The 17,691-nt window shown below is 40.7% G+C and overlaps 1 protein-coding gene across 2 annotated transcripts in view; it reads right to left on the bottom strand.

The window, feature by feature from the left end:
* The window catches only part of tmem19 (transmembrane protein 19), a 75,784-nt gene that overhangs the window by 57,342 nt on the left and 751 nt on the right, over window positions 1-17,691 (bottom strand). The window contains exon 1 of one of the 2 annotated variants that reach the window (XM_052119061.1): window positions 4,190-4,346. The exons of the other annotated variant lie outside the window; for it this stretch is intronic. The gene's annotated coding sequence lies outside the window, so the exon portion shown is untranslated. Of the gene's footprint in view, window positions 1-4,189; window positions 4,347-17,691 lie in introns of those variants that run through there. 2 annotated transcript variants of the gene reach the window in all.

The raw sequence follows: 17,691 nt of genomic DNA, 5'->3' as shown, positions 1-17,691 counted from the left end.
GCAAGCTGAAAGCGACTATGGCAAGGAACACAAAACTCCATAAAATGTTGATTAATGGAGGAAAAATAACCTTGGGAGAAACCAGACTCACAGTGGGGGCCAGCACCCACCCTCAGAACGATCCAGTGCTGGTCGGACCAATCAGAGTCTGCGCTACAAGACTGTTTTGATCACGCGGACTGGAAGATGTTCCGGTCCGCCTCTGATGAGGACATCGAGGCTTACGCTGATAGTGTAACGTGTTTCATCAGGAAGTGCGTAGAGGACGTTGTGCCAACCAAAACAATAAGGATCTACCCCAACCAGAAACCCTGGGTTAACGGCGATGTTCGCACGGCCACTTAATGCACGGACCTCTGCTTTTAATTCCGGGAACGCGGAGGAGCATAAACAAGCCAGTTATGCCCCCCGTAACCCTATCAGTGCACCAAACGCCAGTACAGGCACAAGATTGAAGGACAGTTCAACACCACCGACTCTAGAAGCTTGTGGCAGGGAATTAACATCATCACAGACTACAAAGGTAATAAACACTCCGCCGTGAACACCGCTGCCTCTCTCCCGGATGAGCTAAATACATTTTATGCTTGTTTCGAGGGAAATAACACCGCCCTCATGGAGAGAGCACTCATGGCCGATGCTACAGAGGTTGGTTCACTCTTCGTCTCTGTTGTGGATGTAACCCAATCCTTCCGACGGGTGAACATCCGTAAAGCCACGGGTCCAGACGGCATTCCGGGCCGCGTCATCAGAGCATGCGCGAACCAACTGGCTGGTGTTTTTACAGACATTTTCAACCTGTACCTCTCCTTGTCTGTAGTCCCCACATGCTTCAAAATGTCAACCATTATGCCTGTAACGAAGCAAGCCAAAATCACTGGCTTAAATGACTGACGCCCTGTTGCTCTGACCCCCATCATCAGCAAATGCTTTGAGAGGCTAATCAGAGATCACATCTGCTCTGTGCTGCCCACGTTTTTGGACCCATTGCAGTTTGCCTACTGCAACAACCACTCCACTGATGATGCCATGCCTACAATACACACTCTCTCTCCCACCTGTAACAAAGGAACAAATATGTGAGAATGCTGTTTGTAGACTACAGCTCAGCATTCAACACCATAGTGCCCTCCAAGCTTGATGAGAACCTCCGGGCTCTGGGCTTAAACAGCTCGCTGTGCAGCTGGATTATGGACTTCCTGTCAGGCAGACACCAGGTGCTTAGAATGGGCAGCAACATCTCCTCATCACTAAGCCTCAACACTGGAGCCCCGCAGGGCTGTGTTCTCAGCCCACTCCTGTATTCCCTATACACACATGACTGTGTGGCAACACATAGCTCCAATGCCATCATTAAGTTTGCTGACGTTACGACGGTGGTAGGTCTGATCACTGACAATGATGAAACAGCCTACAGAGAGGAGGTGCACACTCTGACATGCTGGTGTCAAGAGCACAACCTCTCCCTCAATGTCAGTAAAACCAAGGAGCTTGTAGTGGACTTCAGGAGGAAAGACAGAGAATACAGCCCCATCACCATTAATGGAGCACTGGTGGAGAGAGTCAGCAGCTTCAAGTTCCTCTGTGTCCACATTACTGAGGAACTCACATGGTCCGTCCACACTGAGGCCGTTGTGAAGAAGGCTCACCAGCGCCTCTTCTTCCTGAGACTGCTGAGAAAATTTGGAATGAACCACCACATCCTCACACGGTTCTACACCAGCACTGTAGAGAGCATCCTGACTGGCTGCATCACCGCCTGGTACGGCAATAGCACCGCGCACAACCGCAAATCCCTGCAAAGGGTTGTGCAAACTGCCAGGAACATCATCGGAGGTGAGCTTCCCTCCCTCCATGATATATATATACCAGGCGGTGTGTGAAAAAAACATGGAGGATTATCAGTGACTCCAACCACCCGAGTCATGGGCTGCTCACACTGCTACCATCAGGCAGGCGGTATCGCAGCATCAGGACCCGCACCAGCCGACTACATGACAGCTTCGTCCCCCAAGCAATCAGACTTTTGAACATTTGATCTCTCACAATCAATATACATCAGGACTGCACTTTATTAATCTATAATCTCACACTGGACTGTCAAATATATTCCCCTCAATACTGTATATATATATATAATTTTTTTTTTTTATATACTCTTTACTTATTTTTTATTGTATGTGTATTCTATATTGTGTGTATTGTTTACTGTACATTGTATATTATTATTGTGTTGTGTATGTGTACATTTGATATGTAAATTGTGTTGTGCAAGTATGTTGTTTATTGTAATTGGTATATGTCTCATCACTGTCATGACTGCTACCTCAATAACTGCTATGTGCATAGAACATTATCTCATAGTATGTTATGTTTACATTTTTAGAAACTGTCATCTTTTTGCACTACTGAGTACTGGTCGGCGCTGCACTGTCTATTGTCCTGTTCATTGTCAGTAATTTGTTGTACTGTCCTGTACTTTTTGCACGCTTGCACGCACTTTATATAGGTATATATAGGTAGTTTATATAGGTATTTTATTTCGTTGTGTAGTCTCATGTGGTCCTATGTTGGTCCTTTGTTGTTTTTATGTAGCACCATGGTTCTGGAGGAACGTTGTCTCATTTTGCTGTGTACTGTACTAACTGTATATGGTTGAAACGACAATAAAAACCACTTGACCTGACTTGACTTGACTGCTATGTTGCTCGGAACTGCACACAAGACTTTCACCTAGTGTTGCACTTGTGTATATGGTCGTGTGACCATAAAGTGATTTGATTTGATCAAACACTTTCCATTACACTTTTCCTGTTAACAGATTTCATACCGGTCATGATGGATTAATGATTCATTAATCAAATAAGAGTTTTATTTGATTAATTAAATTTTACAAACTCAACTGGGGGGACTGATACATGTGGATAGACAATATTCTTTATTTTATACTTTGCTTATATGATATTATGCTTGTAATCAATTAAAATCTTCATATAAACATTGTTCATATATTCATTTATCTATTCAGTCATATCATAAATGTACTTGATAATACTTTATCTTTAAAGTTGAATATAGTTTAGAAGTTAGATCAATAAAAAGACCTATTGCTAAATATTCAAAAATGTGTTTCTTTATTATTTTGCATTTATTCACTGTTCAATATAATTGAACATTTTACCAGTTAAAATTTGTATTATTCCTACAACTTATCTGAATTATTGGAGTTATTTTCCATCTGCTGGATCACCCTGCACTAGTTTTTATCAGAATAATCTGCCCAGTAAATACTGTCTCACCAATAAAGTCAAAGAAATGACTTAAAGAGTTATCCATTTACCCAGTCAAACAAGTAATCTAAAGATTTTTCAAAGACATGGAGATTAAATGTGTTTTCTGTAATATAGAGGAAGAGACTATACATTATTTATTCTTTGAATGTATGTCTACCAAAATGTTTTGGATTGACATTGAGCATTTAATATTTAAATTCACAACACTGAAGATTCTGATAAATGGTGAAGATTTATTTTTATTTTATAAGAACAGGAGTTTTAAACAAAAATTTGCAATAGAAATACCATATCCACAAACAGAAATGGGCAATTAAACATAACATCCAAGTTGTTGTAGAATTTTGTGACTCTATAAGAAATTAAAATGCAAAACTACTGTATCTGAAGACTTTTCTCGAAATAATTCATTTTAATTTGTATTACCCTGAAAATGTATTTGTTTTATTTTGGTGCTGTAACTGTGAGTTCCCATTGTAATCCTCTATGTCTACGTTTGTTTGTAAATGTTTTTGTTTTGCAATTAAATAAATGTTTGTATGCTTTTGTGGTCGGAGATGGGAGATGTCAAGTAGGAATATCCCAAGAAAATCTGCATGTTCGAGTCATGAATGCATTAGGGATTGTCCTGTAGGTTTTATTATGGCAGTTTTGGTATTATTGAATACAATAAGGCCTGTGGTAAACAAACATTACTTAAATATCCTTGCACTTTTTGTTCTACTACATAAATGACAGTCATCATTCCTTAAACGTAAACGTTGAAGCCACATTGAAGCAATATGTTTAAAAACAATGCGGGTGCATTCTTTATAGATTTTCAAGAAGCGGAATACTTACACAGCAAAATAAAGGCATGGTGAACTTTGTGAGATAAGATACATGATCAACAATACCTGAATGAATCCTGGCAACAGAACATGTTCCCAACTTGTTCCATGTTTCCAGAACTTTAGCCACGTTTATCAATTTACAATAATAATACAAATAATAATAATAATCTAGATGAATAAAAATCGAGCTCCTACAATATGACCATGTCAGTTGGAACTGCTCAACTGACTTCCGCTCTGAGATCAGAGATCTTTTACCATATACGAGAGCGTACGTCAACTAGTGTGTTACGACAGTAAGTTGCCGTTTGCGGACCCCATATAAACGAAATGGGAGAACCGTAATCTGAAACAAACCTGTCGCAAAATCGTCCGCGAGTTCTCTTATAAAACAGCAATTTTATCGTAATAAACTCCACACATAGCACACTCCAAAAGGATAGTGTAGTGTAAAACATTATGAATATTAGCGGATAGGCGGTCAATGCATTAGGTGATGAGATGTTTCCTCACAATAGCCAATAACCTACAAAGTCTTAAATAATGCCTAAATTAAAGACTCTACTAACTTAATTCAGCTGACTCGATACACGTGTTAACGGACTATGATAATGGCCTACTCGGACAACACATTGTTTCCTAGAGCTGGCAGAAAATTCTAAAACAGCGTATCTGTCAACCACAAAAAATAGAATATTGAGCAGCAGCCGTCAGAGTTGTATTGGACTGACGTCACCTCCCCTCTTCGAATGATTGGCTAAAGGAGGAACTATAGACCAATAGGGACGCAAAACGCCCCCTGATTTACATGAAACTCTACACACAAGTTTTGGAAAACCAAGTGCAGATGTTTTTTTAAAGGGTAACTAAACACCTGCTCAGAGTCTGACTCCACCCACTAGAAATATTTGAAAATGCTGGAAAAGTGGGCAGAACCCGGCGGGGATAGAGGGAACGAACCGAGTGCGGGGCTGTGCGGAGCTGTGCGGGGCTGTGCGGGGCTGAGCGGAGCGGGGCGGAGCGGGGCGGGGGCACACCTGAGACTGGTAGTGACGGATTAATTGACAGCTGCTGTCAGACTCTATGTTATTATTATTCCTCACACGGTGGCAAGACGACATGTACATGAATCTGGCGTGGTGAGCTGGAACCTGCTTACGTCAGCTGTCACCGGTTACGTCACGAAGTACCGCAACAGCCAATAGGAAAATTCAACTGCAGTAGCCACCGTTCAACCTGAAGAGGGCAGCACTCAGACGTTTTTACACCATATATTGTAGAATTAAAACACTTTATACACAAATGTCAAAACAATTACTTGAATCAATGACCAGTACTAATAAAGCCCCATGCTTACAGATCATTAACTAAAAAAAGTTGGTTTAGGGTTTAGTTACCCTTTAAACAAAAGCAAAGAAAAATACAGAGTAAGCGTACAAAAAATGAAAATATGAGCAAAATGGTCAGAGCACAAAAGAACTGTCAAATAACGAAGGAAAATGTGATTTTGTTTGCAATTCTGATGACTTTGCTTTATTTTTTTAAATGTATTATTTTGATTAACGCTTATTATTTTCTGTGACCGCAGTACATTTGGCGGGATTTGTAATCCCATAGTTGTCATTGCCATTAAAAATCAAAGATGCTGCTGCTATGAATAAATAAGTCAATAGAATCTCTATGTGACCACTTTGTTATTCTAAACGAACTCTGTGTAGGCTCCCCTTCAGTCGGGCTCTGGTCCCAACCAAGGAGCTCTAAAATAGTCAACTAGCATGTTTGTTTAAACATTTGGCAGACGCTTTTATCCAAAGCGATTACAGTGCACTTATTGCATGTTACTACAGTAGTCACCATTTGCGGATACCATCCCTGTTGCAAAATTCTCCATGTCTTCTCTTCTAAAACAGCAATTTTATTGTTGAAAACTCCACACATAGTATATTCCAAAAGGATAGTGTAGTGTAAAACATATGGAAGATTAGTGGACAGGCGGTCAATTCATGAAATGATGAGCTGTTTCCTCACAAAAGCTTGTAGGCTCAACTATAAAGAAGGGTACCTTATGATAGAAGACCCGTTTGTGGTTGTCTGTCTTTATTCATAATTTACACTTAAATTGTTCCATGCTGCAACATAGAATATAACAATCACTTTGCCACACATAGTTAACTATTAACATATAAGAGACCTTTTAACATATAAAAATGCATCAAGATATTTTTTATGAAGGTATCAAGCATCAACTTAATCTTTCTGATAGCAGCTAGTTACTAAAAGCTTTGATAGCGCTACCGGTTAGCAATAGAGTGAGGGGTGGTGCTTAATGAGGAGTCATTGTACGTCACACCACAGCAGATCGACTAGGGGTAAGGGTGATTTAGATACCTGAAAATATAATTTTGACTTGTCAAAACTGAATTACAGATATCTCTAATCATCTTTGTGGATGTGTGACATGACAAGTGACGAAATCTTTGACGTTATTGCAGATATCTTTAATGGAATTTCTACTAGGCAAAATATATTACCAGATATTTTTAATGTTCTTTCTTACTAGTCAAATTATAATTGCAGATATTTCAAATTAGCCTTCTGATTAGTCATATTACAATTGTGACTTGTTAAAATACAGTTGTAGATATCTCAAATATAATTACGGATAGTTAAACAAAAGCTTTTAAAAGACAAAACGGCTTGCGATTGACTGCACGTTAGGCTATAAATCTCAGCTGCTACGTCATCAAGCACCATCGAAGGATGTTTCAATTGTGATGACACTTGGAAGGCAGCCTCGTTTTGTAGAAATTACATAGAGTTATCCATTTACCCTGTGAAACAAGTAATCTCAAGATTTTTCAAAAACATGGAGATTAAATGTGTTTTCTGTAATATAGAGGAAGAGACTATACATTATTTATTCTTTGAATGTATGTCTACCACAATGTTTTGGATTGACATTGAGCATTTAATATTTAAATTCACAACGCTGAAGATTCAGATGAAGATATATAGCTATATTTAGCTTTGTGAACAAAACATTTTGCTAAAATAATTAAGGGATAAAGGACATATTTCCCATTTTCTGAAGTATTTGGGTTTTCTAAACAAAGTAAAATATCACATTGTTTATGGTTCGCCATGCACAAGGATGGATTAAGAACTGAGAGGCCGTTGGGCCAGTAAACAATGGAGGCCCCCCCTTGATGTGTCACATGAGTACGTTCACTTTTATGCACTACAAGACGCTTGCAGATTTGATTGGATTTTTCAAATTGATGGAAGAAAAGTTTGGAACAATGTCTTACACGGCCAGTTACAGTGTGTTTACTTCTTAATTATGAACCGATCCAGAATCATGCATTATTAATAGGGATGTGCATAGTATTCAAATACCGAAATCACTATTTGGTTAATCTGCACGTGTTTAGAGGTCTTCAACCTGATCTGATTCCGAAGGTACCCGACAAGCCTACAGGTTTTACTACCACACCTGGAGTCGCAAGTCTGAATCCAGGGCGTGTTGAGTGACTCCAGTCAGGCTTCCTAAGCAACCGATTGGCCTGGTTGCTAGGGTGGGTATTATGTTGTTCTCGCTCTCGGTGGGGCGCGTGGTTAGTTGTGCGTGGATGCCGCGGAGAATAGCGTGAAGCCTCCACATGCGCTAGGTCTCCACGGTAACACGCTCAACAAGCCACGTGATATGATGCACAGTCTGACTGTCTCAGATGTGTAGGCAACTGAGATTCGTCCTCTGCCACCTGGATTGAGGCGAGTCACTACGCCACCACGAGGACCTCGAGCACATTGGGAATTGGGCATTCCAAATTTGGGAGAAAAGGGGAGAAAATCAAGTTAAAAAAAAACCTACAGGTATTGGGCCAGATTCGGGTCAGTTTTTCAAGTAGGCTACAGGGTGAGTTATGTGCTGTTCATCGAGGCTATCTAAACACGCACTGGAAGGACGTCTTTGATCATTGTGCCACAACTCACTGTTAAAATAACTTTCATATTTATAACGCATCTCAAGACACCTGCGTTCTGTTTTACAATTTATTGTGCAGTACCGTTGCATTTTTCAGACACTGTTAACTTAAAAATTATTTCAATATTTATTAACGCATCTCGAGAGACGTGTTCTTTTTAACCATTTGTTGCAATGCATTTAAGCTTTTTCAACGCTACTGTCACAAATCGACATTCTGAAGAAGTTCAGGTTGCAAAGAGGACTTAATGAGATTCACCCTGGCAAAGTTTCAGCGCTTGATAAATGGTGAGCCATTGTTTATTTCTCCAGTTTGCTCTGGTGTACAGACAATAATTACACAAGTTAAATGCTGAATCATTTAAAAATCAAAGCAACCCAATGAGTCCTATAAACCATAGCGTTCGCTGCCTCATGGAAAGTGAAGCTGCCCGGGCAAAATTAGGCATTTTCCATTTATTATGAATAGACTATGTTGCTGGCAGTGAGAGAGATCATTTTTGTTCGACTTTAATGTGATTTTATCATTTGAAGATCTATGTTTGTATAATATTGAACTGAACTTGTTTATATAATATTTGGCAAAAATCAAAATGGTATTGACCATGAATTAAAATTCAGGGTTCCCTATAGAAAACCCAGATTTTATGCTTTTATAGTCCAAGCCAAGTACTGTATCTATAATATCCAATCATAAAGATCAACCCAAAATTTTCTGGACAAATTACATGAATAAAATAAATGCTCCAAAGATTCTATATCCTTTTCACCAAATGTACACTCGTTACAGTCCATGTAAAATCTGTCTCATTACATGGGTAAACGTCATTAATTATGTTTAAAAAAAATAAAAATAATAATAATAATTTTTGCCATTTGGTAAAATAGGAAAAGAAAGATATTTTGTTCTAATTCCTCTTTTGTACTCTCCAAAACAAGACTTCTCTTTTTAATTTTCAGCGGAAACCATTCTTTAGTCAACAAATCTCTTAAATGCCAGGAATACTTAAATTGACCAACCTTGGTATCGCAGGAAAGTAAAGAAAAGTGCCTTGAATCAGCTGAACCATACTAAGTGGAATTGCTCTAATCAAAGACAGATTTTTTTCTTTGATATTCCAACTGATAATGTTCATTTTACAGAAGTCAGTGTATGTCAGTATGTCTACTCCATCCATTAGATGTACAATAGACCAGATTTCTTTTCCATCCAACCACGAAAGAACACAGATTTTAGATTCATTAGAATACATCTATTATTCCACTAGGGACAATTATCTGGAGCAAAATTGTGCTTGTGTAACAATTTACAGTATAATAGAAAAATATCTCAGCTCAGTAGGTCCTTATAATGGATGTGGATGGTAACAACATTTTTGATGCTCCAAAAAGCACAGACAATCAGCATTAACATCAACCATATGACATCTTATAAAGCGATACGGTCGCTTTTGGTGCTAAAAATATCAGTATTTAAGTACTTTTTAACTATAAATCATCACATCCGGTAAGCAGCTGTATGCACGTTCAAAAAGTTGTATCTTCTCTTCATCTCTTAATTCAAAAACTTCTTACTTCTTTGTTTAAATTTGTTTACGGTGTTTGGTCTGTACAGCGTTCCTCCTACTCAATTTTAAACAGCGTACCTGACACTTCTCGTGTGAACATGCCAATGGCAAGATGTCACACGGGAGATTGGCAATGGTGTTTGAACCCTGCCCCTTTAGGTGTGCAGTTGACCTATATAAGAGGGTGCGTGAATACCATTTCTTCAGAATTTTCTTCCTTCAAGGCAGCGACATCATCTCTCGTCTTGAAAGCCCTCCTTGATTCACTGTCATGATACACTTCTTAGGCTGGCGGGATCTTATCTGCAGATGTGGACAGGACGACTCATCACCTGTACCACTCAGCGCATGCAGTGAGAAGACTCACCCCTCCCCTGCAGTGTTCACATAGAGAGGCACGGTGGGGCCGTGAGGTTGAGTTGGATGTCGAGGAAGATCCCATGCCTGTGCAATCCCCGTGATCCCCTCGATCTTCTTTCGATCTGCAGCATCCACGGCAGTATAGTATATGCGTGATGGGCTCCGGCCCTCTATCGGAGTGCATGGCCTTATCACGTTGGCAGTTCTGATGTTGGGGATGATGTCATGTCCCTTGCAGCATCAAATATGAGCAAGTGGTCCACGGAGGATGTTGCCGTCCCTTCCCCCAGTGAGGGTGAGGAGTGTGTGCATGCCATAGACAAGAGCTGATTCACTTCCCCTCGTGGGTGGTTGAGGAGCTTGGTTTACAGTGGTTCCCTCCAGTGGTTCCGAATTATCTTGCCTGGATGAGTGGTGAACTCACAACCTCTTCGCAGAGAACACGATAGAGATTGTTTCGAACTGCGGTGCACACAAAGGTTCTACAGCCAATGTCTTCGTTCAAGAGTGAGACAGCATGCTTCAGCCCATTTTAGATCCGAGACACTTGAATCGTACGTTCACAAAGCGCCAATTCAAAACAGTATCTCAGAAACAGATCGTACCTACTTCCACCCTCGAGGTGATTTGCATCAATAAATCTTAAGTATGCACGCACACTTTCATTTACGAGTTGCACCCTGTCTCAGGCCGTTTTGAGATCCGCATTTGAGGGAACATCTTATTAATTCAGAGACCTTTCCTTTGCACTCCACACTCTCGAAGTGTATCGATGCAGCGCTCGCTCTGTTGAAGCGGAGTGGCATGTGCATTTTGAAATATTTCTTTGATAGGCTATTATTAGCCCGATCAGAGGCTCTATTGTGTGAGTATGGAAATGTACTTCTCTGAGGCCCAGGCTGTACAAATGGCAATGTCAAACTGGGCGAAATGTCGCATCTGCCATCACACTGTTAGGTCTTTTACATGAGACCTCTTCAATGCTGGCATTGGCAAAACTCGTCGCTGTCTGGCTGCTCTAGCACCTTGGGCAGTTCAAAACTTTTAACAGCATCATGCGGTGTCCAGTCTTCTGGCAAAAGGTGGTTATCACAGATGTGTTCATTGCAGGCTGAGGCGCACTGTGCAGCGGGCGACCAGCCTTCGGCACCTAGTATTTCAGTCAGCTGGAAATACTAGCTGTCTCTTAGCCTTGAAAGCTTTGCATGTTCTGATTCGATCTGACAAAATGACAGTGGTTGCTTACATAAATGCCATGCCCTGCTGGGGTGAATGTCATTCTGCAAGCTACTGTTCGTGAGATGCCTCTCTGTGCTAAGTGGTGTGTGTTTACAATGTGAACTGCATCAACAGCTCATGCCTGGTATTTGGGCTGGGTCTTTCAAAAGTCACCGTCAACCCAGAAAGGCTATGTGCTTAAGGTTCTATCCACGTTATTCGAGCTCAAGTGGTCCACCTACAAGCCTTTGTCCCCCCACTGTTTGAGAAGCAGTTGATGCATTTGTTCGTTATGCCCTATGTGGGCATTACACATTGTACCTGGCAGTTTAGGCTGTCGGATCTGCTCTTTGTTTGTTATGGAGGCTGCACAAAAGGTATGTCCATCTCCATGCAAAGGTTCTCTCACTGGATCGTTGATGCGAGTGCTCTTGCTTATGAATCACAGGGCGTGAGATGCCCTATTGGTGTGAAAGTGCATTCAACTAAAGGCATGGCCTCTTCATGGGAATAGACAAATAGTGTGTCCTTGCAGGACATATGCTTTGCAGCAGGTTGGTCGTCGCAAACACCACGTGGCATCCATTTCTTCCAAAGTCCTGTCTGTCTAGAGCGCTTATTGTTCCAACACTCAGCAGGTGAGCCCAGGCCTTTTATTACAGGCAGGCTATCTGATATATGTATATTTTGGTACAGCCACCTGTATATATGCTGATGCTGAAATTACCCCCTAGAAGTCACACTTCAAATAAGGAATACATTTCCTTTCCCAACCTTTGGTTGTGAAGGGATTTAATTTAGATTGTATGTATTTATATGGTTCATATAGATTCCCAAGCTGAGATTAACTAGAATTTCGAGGATCGAGCGATGCGCTCTTGTCCCTCAGTCCGAAATTTCGAAAGAAATGGTGTTCTCGCACTTGCATATATAGGCCAGCTGCGCGCCTAAAGTGGTGGGGCTCTGTGACCAGGAGGAGGGCAGGGCTGAGCTGTGAGTGTGCACGGCTGGCCCACAATCAGGCTAATCAGCCGAGGAGAGGGATAAAGCTGAGCCAGATGAGGCAGTTTGGGAGAGGGAGAGCCAAACGCAGCTGCCGTGTGTTTATGTTTGTGTCTTTTTAAGATTTCATGAAACATTATTTTAATGGTTCATCCGGTTCCCACCTACTCCTTGCCCATCATTTATGTTGTTACTGGCTCAAACACCATTGCCAACCTCAGGATTGGTGTTACTGTACAAGGGCTTCAACAAAGTCATCGGAAGGACTTCCCCCATAGCGATTCTCACAATGTCTCATTCCCTGCATCTCAGGGAACCGAGGTAAGATGTGTAACCAGAGACAATGTAATCTCTGTGTATACACTTTGTGAACTGAATGATAACCTGACGCATGCGATTTCCTTCTTTTCAGCCAATCTGATGTACCATGTCAACTGCATCCTCCATCTCCCATGGCACACCTGGAACAATCTTGGAGAGCCAAGCAGTCACACCCACTCTTATATTTTCATTTTGCTTCTCCGTCCAGCCTTTAATGCGAAAATTCCAACGCCTTTTATAACGATCAAGTTCCCCACATCAGCTCTTTCAGTATTTTACATGTTAATGTAATCTTGTGTTGAAACGGTAAACATATTTGGCTTGCTGTCCGTAAACTGGAGGGCTCGGAGCTCGATACTCGACTCCTGATTACCCCCCCCAAACCGTTTCTCGCCTCCTCCTATCCGTTGAAATTTGGTTACACTGGTGCCGAAATTCTGGAAGGAGGGATGTGCCATAGTTGAGTCCTCCCCACAACCATCCACCCCAATGGAGCGGGGGGACGGAGGAGCTTGACCGCCTGACAGCGGAGGAAGGGCCGCCAACCGCGAGGGAAGGAGGGGCTCCTGGCTGAACGCCTGGAGCGGAAGAACCGCTGCCAGGGGCGGGGGAGGCCCCTACCTTCCACTAAAAACACGGCGGGGCCTTCCGTCCACCAGGGGCTGGAGGACTGGCTTCTATCCGCCCGAGGAGGCGTGGCTGTCATCCACTAGAGGGTAGAGGAGTAGCCGAGGACCAGGCTAAGGCGTAACGGAGAACCGGCGAATACGTTTTTTTTTTTCTCTCTCTCATGTCTCTCTCTCCCTCTTCGCTCAGTGTTGGCTTTTCCCTGTCGTTTTTTTGTTGTTGTTGTTTTTTCCCTCCCCTTGTCACCCTCCCATGTCTAAAGAGGTGGGGATAACCTGGGAAGGCCTAACCATAATCAGAAAGATTTTAAAAATGAAAAGTTTGTAAAATCATTAACTATACAGCAATTGAAAATGTATTTTGGATACAATCATATCACTAGGTGATAATCAAAATGTGAAGAAACCTATGAGAAGAAGGCTAACCAATTAACTTGGGAGCTTACTGGAGAAAACAGAACAGAGAAATGTTTATTTTACCATTTGTATCTTTATTTTATTATTGCACAAGCAGAATTTTTTACAGGAATATAGTAAAGAGCAGTTCCACAAAATATCACATTAAACAAGTAAGTTCAGTTTACCATTTAAATCTTAATAATTTGATATGTGACACAAAATGTAAAAGTTATATTTAGTCATTTTTAAAGAGTTAAGAGGATAGGCTCGTATGAGATGCTAAAGCCACGCCTTGAAAGTAGACGAGAGTATGCGGGTGCAGTCAAGGGAGGAGTGAAAAAAGTCCTGTCAAGTCAGACAGTTCTCACTTCTCATAGTGGATCATTCACTACGAGAGCAAAGGCAGATATCACCTGATTCACATTCATGCTTTGTTGTTATTAAAGTGAATGCAATTTAAATTCTGTTGCTTATAAATGAAAATACGTATCTTTTATTTAATTCACCCCCATAAGATGTGCCTTTCCATCCATTTTTTGTTTAAAAATGACATGTATTTTAGATATTTCATAAATACAATACCAGTCACATATCCCATACAGAGATTACACTGTCATAGAGTTGGCAATATTCACATATAATTTAAACACATAAAAACATGACATTAGAGATAAGAAATCAAACCTCCACACGCGCTAGATCTCCGCAGTAACACACTATGATAAGATGCATGGATTGAAGGTTTCAGAAGCAGAGGCAACTGCGATTTGTCCTCCGCCACCTGGATTGAGGCGATCCACCACAAGCGTATTGGGAATTCACCATTCCAAATTGGGGAGAAAAAAGATCTTGTGTCTATGGCGTCAGTGCAATATGTTTTCCTCAGTTAGATGAGAGCTGTGTGTGTGTGAGTGTGTGTGTGTGTGAAACAGAGAGAGATTTGACATTTTGTAAGTGAGTGAGTGAGAGAGAGCATGCAATGGACTGACAGTGACAAATGGACATTTTATATGATATATGATGTGTGTGATTACATCTGAAATACTTATTTTTTGTGTTGATTACTCAGACATATGTCAATAAGTATGTCTTGGATGTCAATAAGACATTCAGCAGATGTCTTTGAGATGTTTATGATTCAGAAAAATCTGATCTTTTTAAGATTTTTAGCAGATGTTAATGAGATTGTTATGCATTCCAGATGAAAAGATCTAAAACAGACATCTCGGAGATGTACGTGTGTTATTTAGGAAGTAGCTGCACATTATGCACAATATATTATAACTAGGGCTGTAAAATATTTAATCAAATTAATTACATGGTGCCCCGATTAATTAAAGGGGTCATGACATGGGTTTTTTTATTGTATTATTATGTTCCCTTAGGTGCAATTATAGTATTAATATATTTTGTTTTAAGAAAAACTTTTAAAATCTAGTGATTTATGACCTTTTCCCACCCTGTTTCTCATCCTCTGATTCAAACAGTCTGTTTTGGGGGCGTTTTCCATTTAAGACTTCAGTGTTAACGCCCACTGTTATGATTGGCTAACGTCAGTGCCTATGTATCAATTATTGACGCTCCAGCCAGAACAATATGCAAGTAAACTAAGTAAAAACACTGTGATTATTCATAATGAATGAAATTGCGCTTTTAAAAAGTAGTTTAAAGTTTAAAATAGATTACTTACAGTTTGCGCCGACGCTTTTCCCAGAATAGTCGGCACGGACTTATCTTTGAGCAACAGTTTTCTGGCAAAGCCAGCATCATATTGAGATTTGTTCTCAAAACAGTCATCCTTAAAATGTACAGAACAAACGCTTAAGTTAACACTGCCGTGACTGGAACGTCCGCAAAAAATAAACTGCATCCATTTTTCCCTGACGTCTGGATCTTTCGGCAGCTTATTCAGAGGTTTTGTTTGACCACAGCCAGGAACAGCACATCTGTGTGGCATCGTAATTTTCCTGTGCACAAGTAGTCTCTGTCAGAGCTCGCTGTCCATCGACTGAACACTTGTGAGGCGCACGGCGAAACGAAATGAGCGTAGTTGTCTTGCGCTTAAAGCGTAGTTATCTTGTGCTGGAGGCGGTCATATGCAAACGCTGTTACGTCACTTCTAACCGTCACGTCACTTGTAACCATGAATCCAGAACGAGCTGTATTTTGAGCTTGATTAAATAAATGATTCATTTAGAATGGGGAGGACGTCTTAAAATATTAAACTTGCAGGACGTTTTAATGATACAAAGACCTCTTATATACCAAAAGATCAAGGCAAATTTGGTTTCTCATGTCATGACCCCTTTAATCGCATATACAAATATTTGCTAAAAGCCCCTCATATATAATGATGAAATAATTAAACATAGTTATCTTTTAAATATATATATATATATATACACTCACCTAAAGGATTATTAGGAACACCATACTAATACTGTGTTTGACCCCCTTTCGCCTTCAGAACTGCCTTAATTCTACGTGTCATTGATTCAACAAGATGCTGAAAGCATTCTTTAGAAATGTTGGCCCATATTGATAGGATAGCATCTTGCAGTTGATGGAGATTTGTGGGATGCACATCCAGGGCACGAAGCTCCCGTTCCACCACATCCCAAAGATGCTCTATTGGGTTGAGATCTGGTGACTGGGGGGGCCATTTTAGTAAAGTGAACTCATTGTCATGTTCAAGAAACCAATTTGAAATGATTCGAGCTTTGTGACATGGTGCATTATCCTGCTGGAAGTAGCCATCAGAGGATGGGTACATGGTGGCCATAAAGGGATGGACCTGGTCAGAAACAATGCTCAGGTAGGCCGTGACATTTAAACAATGCCCAATTGGCACTAAGGGACCTAAAGTGTGCCAAGAAAACATCCCCCACACCATTACACCACCACCACCAGCCTGCACAGTGGTAACAAGGCATGATGGATCCATGTTCTCATTCTGTTTACGCCAAATTCTGACTCTACCATCTGAATGTCTCAACAGAAATCGAGACTCATCAGACCAGGCAACATTTTTCCAGTCTTCAACTGTCCAATTTTGGTGAGCTCTTGCAAATTGTAGCCTCTTTTTCCTATTTGTAGTGGAGATGAGTGGTACCCGGTGGGGTCTTCTGCTGTTGTAGCCCATCCGCCTCAAGGTTGTGCGTGTTGTGGCTTCACAAATGCTTTGCTGCATACCTCGGTTGTAACGAGTGGTTATTTCAGGCAAAGTTGCTCTTCTATCAGCTTGAATCAGTCGGCCCATTCTCCTCTGACCTCTAGCATCAACAAGGCATTTTCAGCCCACAGGACTGCCGCGATACTGGATGTTTTTCCTTTTCACACCATTCTTTGTAAACCCTAGAAATGGTTGTGCGTGAAAATCCCAGTAACTGAGCAGATTGTGAAATACTCAGACCGGCCCGTCTGGCACCAACAACCATGCCACGCTCAAAATTGCTTAAATCACCTTCCCTTTCTGACATTCAGTTTGGAGTTCAGGAGATTGTCTTGACCAGGACCACACCCCTAAATGCATTGAAGCAACTGCCATGTGATTGGTTGATTAGATAATTGCATTAATGGGAAATTGAACAGGTGTTCCTAATAATCCTTTAGGTGAGTGTATATATATATATATATATATATATATATATATATATATATATATATATATATATAAAATATTCAGATAATTAAAATGCATTACATTGTGTGGCAGAAGAGTTAATCATTGATAAGACAAAACAAAAAGCGGCTTTAGAATACAATGTATTGTTTACTACCATATTATTACTGATCATAAGTCAATCATTGGCATACAGTTCACAGCAATCCATTTCACAAGTGAATTTGCCAATCAATTGGAGATTTATTATGAGGGCTTGTTTAAGGACCGTCAATGAACAACTGCATCAGACATGCTTGTGTAGTGTCTCGGGTGCGCTGTGTCATAAACATCAAATTTTTATGTCACTGTGTCAAGTTAAATATAGTTTAATTCTTAGAACACATCTTGAGATCCGAATAGTTCGAATTTGCGCTCCATCAAATGTTTGAACGCAAGAACGTAACGTGTTTTGTTCACTGTAT

The sequence above is a fragment of the Xyrauchen texanus genome, chromosome 45 (genome assembly GCF_025860055.1).
Source record: "Xyrauchen texanus isolate HMW12.3.18 chromosome 45, RBS_HiC_50CHRs, whole genome shotgun sequence".
NCBI lineage: Eukaryota > Metazoa > Chordata > Actinopteri > Cypriniformes > Catostomidae > Xyrauchen > Xyrauchen texanus.
Note: the sequence above shows the minus strand (reverse complement) of the source record. Positions and strands in the feature narration are given on the sequence as shown.